The sequence below is a fragment of the Parambassis ranga genome, chromosome 3 (genome assembly GCF_900634625.1).
Source record: "Parambassis ranga chromosome 3, fParRan2.1, whole genome shotgun sequence".
Taxonomy (NCBI): Eukaryota; Metazoa; Chordata; class Actinopteri; family Ambassidae; genus Parambassis; species Parambassis ranga.
Genome location: NC_041024.1, coordinates 10,326,652 through 10,338,778, shown reverse-complemented (window position 1 = coordinate 10,338,778; position 12,127 = coordinate 10,326,652).

Here is a 12,127-nt window from a genome sequence, read left to right as displayed (position 1 = left end):
TCAACCTCTCAATCTGAAAGTCCTGCTGATGGCGAGGTTTGGCTTATCCTGCCTGTTCATTGTGGAACTACATTTGCAATTGATGGAGCACCAGAAAACCATGCTGCTTTCCTTTTGTATGCCCACAAAGTCTACTGGGTGTACACAATGAAAAGAAACAGTGGTGTAATTTGAACAGTGTGGTACGAAGGGGGTGGGGAATGAAAACCAGTTAAAAGGTTGTTACATGTTTGTGCTGAAATTATTGACAAAGCAAATGCCATCTTAGTCAGTTGTTTACTACTGATGGATGAAATTAATAGAAGCGAAGGCTGTCAAACAAATTGATCAAATGCTGTAGCCTAGTTTTTGATGTGGGAGTTTAGGATAGAAACAGGATGCTTTGGGGAACCACCTCTATTTCTACAAACATGTCAAATTCATTTTATATCTTAGCGTACATGTTTACAAGCTGGCTTGTTTTCAAACCAAATAACTACATATAAATACCTTTGTAAAAATATAGCTCCCAGTAGAAGTGGGAAAACTCAACAGTATATGGAACAATGGGCATGCCAAAATTCCCATATCCACCTCAAAGCCAAGCTGTAAACTTACTACGGCCCTGTTCACACTGGAGAAAGTCAATCCATCTAGAGACTGAATCTGGATAGCCTTCAAGCTGGATACGTTCAGACCAAATCTGGCTATCACACACGCATATCCGTGCTCAATCCAGTTTAACCCGGCTTGTTTGTTGCCCTCCAAACCACTAGGTGGTGCCACGTAATAAACAGAGTCTGTTCAGACCGCAGTAGAACCGTGGTGTGCATGCGTTGTGTGTTTTTTTTTGTTCCATGTCGCTCGTTCCTTCATTTTTTTTGGTTTAAAAAGCAGTTTATTCCTTTGTAGCCCTGTCGAAAATAAACTCGGGGCAAAGCTGTCGTAGTTCGACGGTTGTTTACATATGGCTTTTGTACACGACCCGGACACTGTCTCCGTGAACCGGTAGTATCACGTCGCTAGCCGGATTCGCTAGCTGCATTTGCATTCAGACCTGAGCCACATTTGAGCCAATCCAGCTAGATCCACCTCCGAGAGGTGGATAAAAATAAAGCTGGATATAGCTGGATTCGTGGTGTTCACAGTCAGAAAAACACTATCCAGATATATCCAGATACAGCCTAAATCCCGACTAGCCAGATTGATTTCCCCAGTGTGAACGGGGTCTAAGAGGCCAGCAAGACTGAAGGGTTGTCATAACTGCTACCCAAGAAAGACTAGCCAACAGATAGCGTGCCATTACAATGGCGTAGTCTGTGGACACATGGACACATTTAAATGTCTTGAATGTCATGAAATCATATTTGATATGCAAGTGTCTCACTGCCTGGGAAATAAGCATGTGGATGAGTGATCTTGTACTCATGGGTGTAAACTGATTTTGTGTGCAATGAAATCTGAAATATGCTAACATCTTCACAACAATCATCTCAGCATACTGATGCTAACAGCTACATAACATGTTAACAATTATCATTATCTTGCTTTATCATGCTCATGTTTACAAATTAGCACTAATAATTACACCTTAAGAAAACATGCAGGAGAAGCACCATAAATTCTCAGTGTGGGTCATCATCTACAATGTAAACATGGCACAGTGGTTATGTGAATAGGCCACATGTTGGCTGTGAACTAATTGGAAAGGTCCTGACCCCAGCTGGGAAAAAGACCATGAATAGACTCTAATTGGCTTTGTTGCAATCCACATGTGCTGAATAACATTAGTATTCCAGCCATTCTATTAACTCGTTCTCATGTCATTATGTCTGAATGACATACATTTACTGACATTGCCATGTAGTCCTTTGTGTCCTTAATGTTTGATGTCTTGTTTTGGTGGTGTAATCCACTGCACCAATCTGAGAAGCAGTGTACCTAATCCAAGTGTTATTCTACGGTGACCCTGCCGGACATTGCATAAGAAAAGCCCCTTCTTGTTTCTTAAATCACCCAATTTCCTTTTTAGTCCTTGCAAAGTTAACCCACTCCCTAGTGAGAGAAAACAAATGATTTTCTATTAGTTCTCAAGATTCAAACAGTGAGTGTGACTCACTGTTGGCTTATACAACACAAACCTTCATAGATCTCTAAGCTTTCCTCTCCTCTCCTCTCTCCTTCTGTCACTCCTCTCATTCTCTCTCTCTCTCTCTCTCCATTTTCTTCAAGTCTCAAGGGTAGAGCAAATGTACTCTTCCATTTGGCTGCTATTTTGGTGTTTTTTGTCAACAAGATATGAGTCACCACACCCTTCAAGAAACGTGGTCACAATCATTAAAACACTTAGTATAGCAATCAACCAGTTCATTTACTGCTCACACATGACTGTGCGTCAGTCGTGCTCAGTTTGAACAGCTGGCGCAGTGATGTGAAAACGAATAAAAACCATGAACATTTGAAAGAAGAAGCATGTTGGCATTTTCTTCAGAAGGAGCTAAGCTTATTTATACATGCCTCTGTTAGAGCACAACAAAAAAAACGACCACAAACTGGAAGCGTGTGTCTGTGTGTGTGTGCATATAAATTTCCCAGAAATAAAGGATGCTTTGTGGAGGTGATGGACTTGTCTTTTGTATGTTGCATTTCTCCTGGCAAGCAACAGTCCTGATTAACTCAAATTAGTGTAATTAAGAGCATTAAAATCTGTTTGAAGTGGCTAATTTGATATTATTCATCTGCTAATCAAAAGCCATTTAACTGTACAGTGACACTAGCCTGTTATTAGCATGGAATTTCCTGTTATTGCATATTATTAGCGGCGTGCGTCAGCTTTGTTCGGTTGCGAATTTAAACTGTATGATTAATACGTTATGTTAATGATGCACGCTTGCTCAGCAATGAGAAGTAATGTTCGAGGGTAATAATATTCCAGCAGAGACGGTCGTTTGTGTATTTTTTTGTTTTGTTTTGTTTTCCTTCAGGGAGACACATTAATGCTCCCTCATCATGTGATACCAACATTAGCTCATGGGAGCCGGAGTGTCACATTAGCTCTTTGCAAACAAGGTTAGCAAAGAGCCTTGCTGTTTGTATAGCACAGGATTAGATACAAGCTGAACAATATAGCAGAAGCATATGAACTGGTACTGAAAATTCTCCGCTTCCTTACTTAAAAAGCCAAAATGTTAGTGGGTTAGAGTAGAATGACTGATCTGTGCAGTCACTGATTGATCATTCATTAACCAACCTGCATGATGATTCACAGGATGAGTTACCTGATCTTGACTTGCAGCACAAACCAGGTTTCTAGTCTTTGATGCCTTCTGATCTCATTGGGCGAGGGGGAATAAATGTCATAGGAAGTGTCCGAGGGAAGAAGTAGAATCTGTGGATTCCTCCCCGTCGTCCTGCCCATGAGCGCCTGTTCCCCGGACAACAAAAATGAATGACATATGACACTAACAGACTGTGCAGCAAGTGTTCAGAAAATGCTGCGTCTCTGAGACAGTAATGCCTTTTTTAAACAACAATCCTTCCAGCAGGAACGCACTTCTTCACTTTTCCTGCTCCGTTTTTATGAAGAACACATAAAATGCTTCGGTAGGCATTTCTTTAATGATTTAGACACATCAAAATTGCATTTCCTTTGTCATTGTAGTTTTTTTTTCTGGGATATGGAAATTGAGATTGATTTCCTCAGGTATGCACCACAGTGTTTATTCTACCTGTAGTCATTGGTGTACAAATAAATAATATAACTGTAAACCACAGTGATACAGCAGAGAGAGAGCTTAAATATAAAAGGCTGTCCACTGAGGGGAAGCACAGCCCTCTATGGAAGCCAAAGTTTATCTTTGCATCTAAGTATAGCAGATAGTATTTCCAGCCTACCACTCATGTGCAAAACTAATTAATAATTTCTCAGCTGATGTCCTCCATGAGAGACATCAGAGGGTTGAATGGCGTCACTGGGCTTCTCTTGCGCACATATTTCTGCCAGCACAGTTAAACAAGGCTTTCCCAAAGACCTCTAGGCAATTCTGGATTTGATGAGATGCTGTTAACAGAAGACGTAAAGAAATGTAGAGAGACAGAGAGAGTTGATAAACACTGTGGCGTTTATTCAGAGTGAGAGTTTTACGTGTTTTAATCTGTCTGGATGCAGGGCTGCAGCTGTTACTCACTGGCTGTTTTCTTTCTCCACACGATGGCTGAAAGTTGCTGCGTGCATCTGACGATCACTCACTGCAGACGCGTACACCCACAACACTCACACACTTGTGCCTTTCTGCACACAAGGTGTGAACCACACAGTCTAAGAGCAGCATCTCTCTACGGGTTTGTCACAATATCCAGCAAACCTTTATATACAAATGATGATGTGTTCACTGCCCCTTTAAACTGTTTGCAGACATGTTACTGCACACATATGTAATGAATCAAGCTCGTGAACAGATTTTAAGTGAGCTCATTTTATGTGAATTGATGAGGGAATAACACTTTTTGTTTGCCTGCTGTAAAATTGAAATGGTGAAGCTTGCAGCAGATAACAAACAACGATCCCCACATGAGCCCTAAAGGAAGTTTTAATGGTTATTATGTCTCCATCTGTGGAAGAAAGAAGCCTAAAGACACAATCTGCAGTGTGGAAGATGTCTGTCTTCAACCATTTATGATTTTACACAAATATTTCTTTATTAGATTTTACAGAATTTAACCAAAATCATACTGAAATGAGCTACATGAATAAGTGCAAAGTTAGATGTAACAAGTCCCTGTGTCCCTAACAGAAAGACAGCTGGAATAATCTAGATCTGGCCTGATCCATCTCCTGTAGCACAGGGTCACGGGGGGACTGGGGCCTATCCCAGTTACCTATGGGTGAGCGATACCCTGGACAGGTCCTGATAATATTCAAGCTTTAGAATTTAAAGAACTTATTTGCTCAAATAAAATTCAATCATGGAAAGAACAGTATGTTTTTGTGCATGAGTCCTTTGCATATGTTAAAGTAAACTGTGCTACTCTAATCATGTGCTGGCCCTGCAAGAGACTGGTGACCTGTCCGGGGTGTACCCCGCCTTCTGTCCACTGATAGCTGGGATAGGCTCCAGACCCCCTGGAACCACATGCAGGATAAAGAAGGTAAAGAAAATGGGTGGATAGGATGGATAAGTGCATGTTGGCTGTAGCTTTAACCAACAGCAAGAGGGCCTTTTTAATCCAAAAATGTATGTATATATATTTAACTATTTGACAAAAATTAAAAGATGTCCTTCACACAGATTTGATCTCATCTAATGACAGATTGTCAGATTGTTGATTATTTAGTTAGTGAAGGTGAGAAATCTACAGCCCAAAGGCTAACGGAGCTCTGCCCAAGATGAGCTGTGTTTACATTGATCCACTGATCAAATGAAAGTGTAAACTCTCCATTATTTTGCCTCTTAATTTCTGCGCAGTGTGTTCTTAACTGATAGCTGTTGTTCATTTTACAACAGAAAAGGGATATTGTGTTCTCAGCACACACATGTGTGAATACATCAGTTACCACAGATATCAGGATTCTGCCAAAATGAGCTGGACAATACTGGATCTAATTTAAAACATTGATCTCTAGAAATCCATCCTCAATACCTTTTAAAACCCAGTGAGTCAGTGAGTTGGTCCCTGTGTAAACACGTGTTTCATTCAGTTTAACGTTCAACTTAATTTCTTAGAAGTGTGAGCGTGAGTCCATTAGCAGCCTGAAGAAGGTGTGAAGGTGCACTGTGCATTACCATCTGTGTTAGTATGGACTTTGATGTTCTGAACATTGCAGTCTTTTTCTGTTCTTGGAAACTTGTAATAGTGCGGGAGAAGAGTGACGATGTCTCCTATGTTTAGCTAAATCTTTTCCCGTCTCATTGAAATATCCTGAAAGTAAAACAGACTGAATGACTAAAGGGTGGCGGTGGCGGTGAGGTGTGAAATATTCTATTATATTTAAATAACAGTTAGACCTCAAAGACATGAGAATAATCAGCTTCACTCCATCTTCTAACGCCAGTTATTTTCCAGCAGCCTCACACACACAGCGAACCTCTTCTCTCACCCTTATTTCTCTGTACTTTTGTCCATCATTCAACACCTAGACTGGTGCGTCATCCTCTTAAAGTCAGCTCACAGGCAGTCCATGTCATGATGACATTTCATATCAAGATATTGGATACATAATTAATTAGAATTCACATATTTCCACTCTATTTGTGCACTTCTATGTGTCTGTGACATTTTATCAATGGAAAACATTGTTCCTGGAAGTTTCATACACCGGCTACATGCATGTAAGGGTAAAGAGAGAGAGAGAGAAAAATCATTCTGGCTAAAATGAATGAGTGCTACCTTTGAGGTTTTTGCTCATAATAAGTGCAAGAAGTCTGGCTTGGCCCTTAGGAGTGGTGGTGAGATGAGCACCTAGAAGCACAGAAGAAATACAATCTTAAGACAATATGAGATTGTACCTGCTATGTGTAGGCTGAGGAAGACGGAGGTCTCACCCGCACTGTAAGAGAGCTTCTCTCATCAAAATGATGTTATACTTATTTTAACCTGTGTCGGGTTACTCTTTAGTCAGAAAGACTTAAAAACTTAGACGCAGCTGCACCTGTCAGAGGATTTAGAAAACCTGGACTGGTTTGTGCCCTGCAATGGACTGGTGACCTGTCCAGGGTGTACCCCGCCTCTCACCCATAGTTAGCAGGGATAGGCTCCAGGCCCCCCATGACCCTGCACTGCAGGACGAAGCAGGGTTAACAGATAATGGATGGATGGATGAATTAGTTTGCAATGACTGTGTAGCAGTGTGTATATTCTTACTCAATAGCAGAATTTATATTGTTGTCCGTAACAATGCACAACTTAGTAGCACATGTGCTAGCTAGCTATCAGAAGGCTAGAATGCACAACTACAGGAAATACTGCTTATTTATGAGGAAGCCATTGAATTTTGGATTCAGTTAGCCAAATCCCAGTCTGTTGTACAGACAACGAGGAAGCAGAATCTGGATAGTTTACATGTAATGAATTCACTGAAGGTTCACAGACGTTTTGACTTAATTAAAAAAATTTTAAAAAAGCGCATTGCTACACATAATAGTGATGATGTTTGACTTCATAGTGAGTTTACATGGAACAATACATGGACCCTGAAACTGAAGCAGTTCTGAATTGAACTTCCACATCCATACACAACTGTTTTATCCTCTTTTTGCTTTTTAAATTTGGTCAAATATTCAAATCCGTAAAAGTTTTTTTATATTTATTTTAATGGTTTACTTAATCGTCAGAGTGCCGATTAGCAAATGAATGTTATAAATTGCAAAGTGAGTGCTAACTTTTAGAAGAGAATATAAAAATAATTTTTTATAAACTGTTCCTAAATAAAAACACCCGAGTGTTATGAATGAAAAATGCCACACTGTCTGAACTGTGTTGTGTCATACCCCAACAATGTCTCAGCAGACAATGCGTCCATGATCAACATTACATTCATAGCAATGTTTGGAAATAAAGAGCTCAGTCTTCAGAGTAAACACTGGCACAGAGAGCACTCTAAGTATTCGGTAGAAAATGGAAGGAATCCAACACGTCTGGCTCATCAATCAGGCTGATAGGAGGCCTGTAAGCATTTTTTTTAAGTGTCATTTACTGTATGTACAGTTGTTTTATTAACGGTGAACTTTACAGCAGGTCCAACTCACACTACTGATTAAGGAAAGGCATCTCTGTGCTGGAAAGTGATCTATGCATGGAACACATCTGCTCATCGCAAAGGTTAGTGGCCATCATGATGTTAACCATTTCAAGGAGGAGTATTAATGAGGCATTTGGGGGGGAGGAAACAGCCGTTTTGCATTCCAGCGATTCTTAAGCTGTGTGACAACGACATAGAAATAAAACTAATTCACAATGCAATCTCTCATTCCTCGTCTTCCTCTCTGCTTGTGTTTTCTTTCTGTCCCTGCCTTCCTCCTCCTCCCTTCAGTGTTCTCACCTCCAGCTCCCAAAACTGCAGCCTGGCTGACTCATCACTGGCCTTGCTATTAGGCTCCTGCCAACACTCGCTGATTAAATCATAAAGGAAGAGAAAAATGAGGGTTATTGAACATACTGGGCCCTATGCATGTGCTAGTGATAAATAAAGAGAATACAGTAAACAAGGTGATAAAGCTCGGGCGGGCAGCAGTGAGCAGTATGTTTAGATTCTCTGGTGTCTGACTCGTATATAACATGAATAATAGATGTATACAGAGTGGACAGCGGAGTACAGATGTGGACGGCTGTGTTATTTTTACAGTGACCACAGATATGATTAATTCTACACTTAAAGTTGCAAGAATTTATTTTTGGCCACTAGAGGGCAGAAGAACTCCAAAACACACCATCACAGCCAAACAGCTCTAAAATATTAGGAATAAATCTGAATTTGGCAAACATGACTGACTCGTACTGGATGAGTGCACATCCGGAAAACACTGAATAACATTATCATACCATTATCATCCATTTCATTGTTTTGAATCACTAAAAGAATGCAGCTCTATACTGCCCTGGTGAGCACCAGAGAAACTGATTTTTTTTACAGATATGTCAATGTTTTGTAGCTGCCCTCAAGTGGCCAAAATCAGTACTGCAGTACTTTCTATTTAGAAACCAGGACAAACAAACAGGAGCATTTCGAGGTTAAAAACAAATACGATTAAATTTTGGCTTTTGCGTCCTCAGACTGAATCGCAGGTTTGGACTTTTATTCATAATATATCTGTATCAACAGGTGTTGATGATTTGTGTTTACATTTGTGGTCTGGGTCCCGTGACGTAACAAAATCTTATGTTGGCTTAATTCGCTGCATAATGAGTCAACAAATCATGCTGCTGGAAGAGAATCACACATTGCATTGCATAAATAGTCATACAGTAAACTTGTCATTGTACTTTAACATTGCACATTAAGCAACCCTCTGCTGAGTATTAAGCTGGTGTGAGCTATACTTTTAGTGCAAAAATTGGTACAATATTCATAGTGATTTGCTTTATTGATGTCTCAACACGTCCTTTTAAATTATTTTTATTAACTGAACTGTCTAACTGCACAGGTCGCCTGTACACTGACAATAAAGGCTGTGTGATTTGATTTGATTGATGGATTTTCACATAGACTCTCAAACCAAGCACAACCCAGCATATACACTGTGAGTTGATGACTTGAAATGTAAGTCCTGTGAACTCCTGCAGACGTATACAACCCTCTGGAAGAAGAACTCTGTCATTCTGATTGTATTACTCCTGTTGTCCTTGTTTTGTTTGTAAGGATGTACTCACTTCAGCTTTAACATAGTCAAGTGTTAAATTCTGCTTTTGTACCCACAAACTCCAGTAAAAATATTAACCCAAACCTAGGTCAAATCAAAAGACATAGCCAAAAATGGCCTAAAATTACACAACAAATAATGATATACTTGACAGAACTGTTGAGACTTGTGACTGCAGTGTGACGTAAATAGAGGGTGTGTCTGGAGCGCGAGGCGCAGACATCAGTTGTGCTTTGATTGTGGGAACACCTCTGGCTTTTCACATCTTTGCATCACAGTTATGATCTGAATAACATAACAATCCCAAAATAGCAGCTTCAACATGTTTCCAGGTCATTCTGAAAGACTGATTCAAACACCTGCTTTAGTAGGTATTAAAACCAGCCTTCCTCGTGTCATTGACGTGGTTTGCTCAGTATATTTCTCTTTGCTACAGGCAAAAATATGAGACATTCACCTCTTTGTCATATAAATAGATATTCAGAAGCCGTTTACAATCAATTTGTCGCCCCTCTCTACCTTTTGCATCGGCCTCTCCATTTCATTATAAGGTGTGTGCAGTAAAGTAATCCTGTAGTCCGACGATGGAGAGTGAGTGCTGCTGCCTGTAATAAGGCATGGGGGATGAGTCATCAGCGGAAGTGAGGCTGGGAAATAAGGAATGTGGAGACTGTGGCCTCTGGCTGAGATGAAAACCTCTGGTTCTGAGAAACAGACACACTCCTGTGCAAATAAGGTGACCCACAAAGATTGTCGGATCCCTTGTTGTATCAGCGAGCCCTGGCTCATTTACCACAAGTCGATATTGTTATAATTTCTCATGGCTCCAACTGGGTGACTCACTCTAAATAAAGAGGCCAACGCTGTAGTATTTTAATGCAGTTACACATGAATACATAAATTCTGGGCTATCATTATGTTAAACTTAGCATAATGATAAGTCATAATAAATCTGCAGCTTCTGCAGCCCCACATACATTTTTTAGGATATTTCTACTAGCTGGTTATATTTTAATGTTTCATCCAATTAGCATATTTTATATATGTATTGTTTCTCCACATGAAGGATAAAACTGTGATGTCCACAGAGTTGATTCTGGAAGAACATCATGTGCACTATAAGTCTGCAGGCACTAGCACTATGAAGAGTATCACGTTAAGGCACATTATCATTTATTTAATATTTTAGGAAAAGAATCTACATAAACCTGCATTCAGGAACAACAGTGACTACAGGATTTACATATATGTGTTTATAAAAGCTATGATGTCATTTTTATGGCCACTTTTCAATGGACCGCAAAAGTAACCAGCCTGGCTGGGTATAACAACACTGAAAGGTTAAGGAATTATCCCAACATGTCACTAAGGAGTGTTATGACCCAGCTCTGCTAGGGAAGGGGGAAGTAACATAAACCAGATGCTAGTGGTTAAACAAGGTGTTTAATGGCTAAATTAAAGTAAAACAATGATCAACCAAGTAACAAAAACAGGCGGTTACCAGAAACAAAAACAACAGGGTGCATGGGGGTTAACAGAAACTAATCTAAGCCTCAGCATAGCGCTAGCCACACACAAACAAATGTGACTGGTTACAAACACCAAACACAAACCACACAGGCACACAGAAAAGAAGTAACCCGGTCAGCACACAGAATGAGGGGCACTCAGGCGGACTGCGTATGTCAACCCAGCCACCTTGAAGGAATGGCGACGGCGGTGGCGGCGGTGTCTTCAAAAGCTCTCGGTCCTCCTGCTGATTGGTATCACATCTTCAACACAGGTGTTGTTCATCTAATCAGTGGGCGCTCATCGTCACGACGCTGACATAAGGGGGGCAGGTCCACACGAAAACGGAGGGGTGAAAACCAAACCCTCAAAATAACTAAAAGGCCTGGGGCTGTAACAGGAGTCTGAGGTTCAAGCCCCCTAACACCATTAACTGTGTTGTTTTCACCTGCTGTTATTTTATTTTCACAGTTTCAGTTTTAATTGCAGTTAGGATCGTTTTCTGGTCATTCTCCCAGTGTGATCATCAGTGCCCTCTTAATGTAAGTGTGCATCTGAGCTGCCCAGAATCCCTATAGTGTTTTGACATTTTGAACAGTTTACCATATAAGAAGCACAACAATGTGAATCTGAAAAAGAAGCAGAGAGGAGTGATGGAGGGACATGGAGATCAGAAATTGATGTTCATATTAAAATATGAGCAGACTGGCTTTGCAATAAATACAAGATATGTGACAAGTTTTGTTATTATCTTCACATCGGGACATATGAGCTTCAATTCAATTTTCACAGTTCAGGGAGAATACGTCAGTGAAGATTCTCAGACATCCATCAGTTCTGATGAAGCTGCTTGGAGGAGCCCTAACATGACCGGACAAGTTTGTTCTTTTCCCATGGCTTATAATCTTCTTGATAATATGCTGGTGGTGATTTCTGATCAGTTTTAACAGCAGTTCAGTGAAAAACGCTGCAATGGCAGCGCCATCCATGTTTGATCCCAGCAGACATACACAGAACTGTCCCAATTCTGCTCCTAACAGCTTAAGCGCCTGCAGCCATCTGATTCCTCATCCATATTGCCAGCCAAACTGTGTGGTGAAAAGGCGGTAATGCACTTCAGACCACTTTAATTAAAAAACTGTAATATTTACAGATTAAACAGTCATGCCACAGTTTGACAGGTCTTTTGTCAGCCAGTAGAAAAATTTGTCAGTGTAAAAATCTGTAGGGCCTAGAATTAATTTGTCTGGTTTATGGGTCTGAGGCCTTATTCTGGTCAAAGC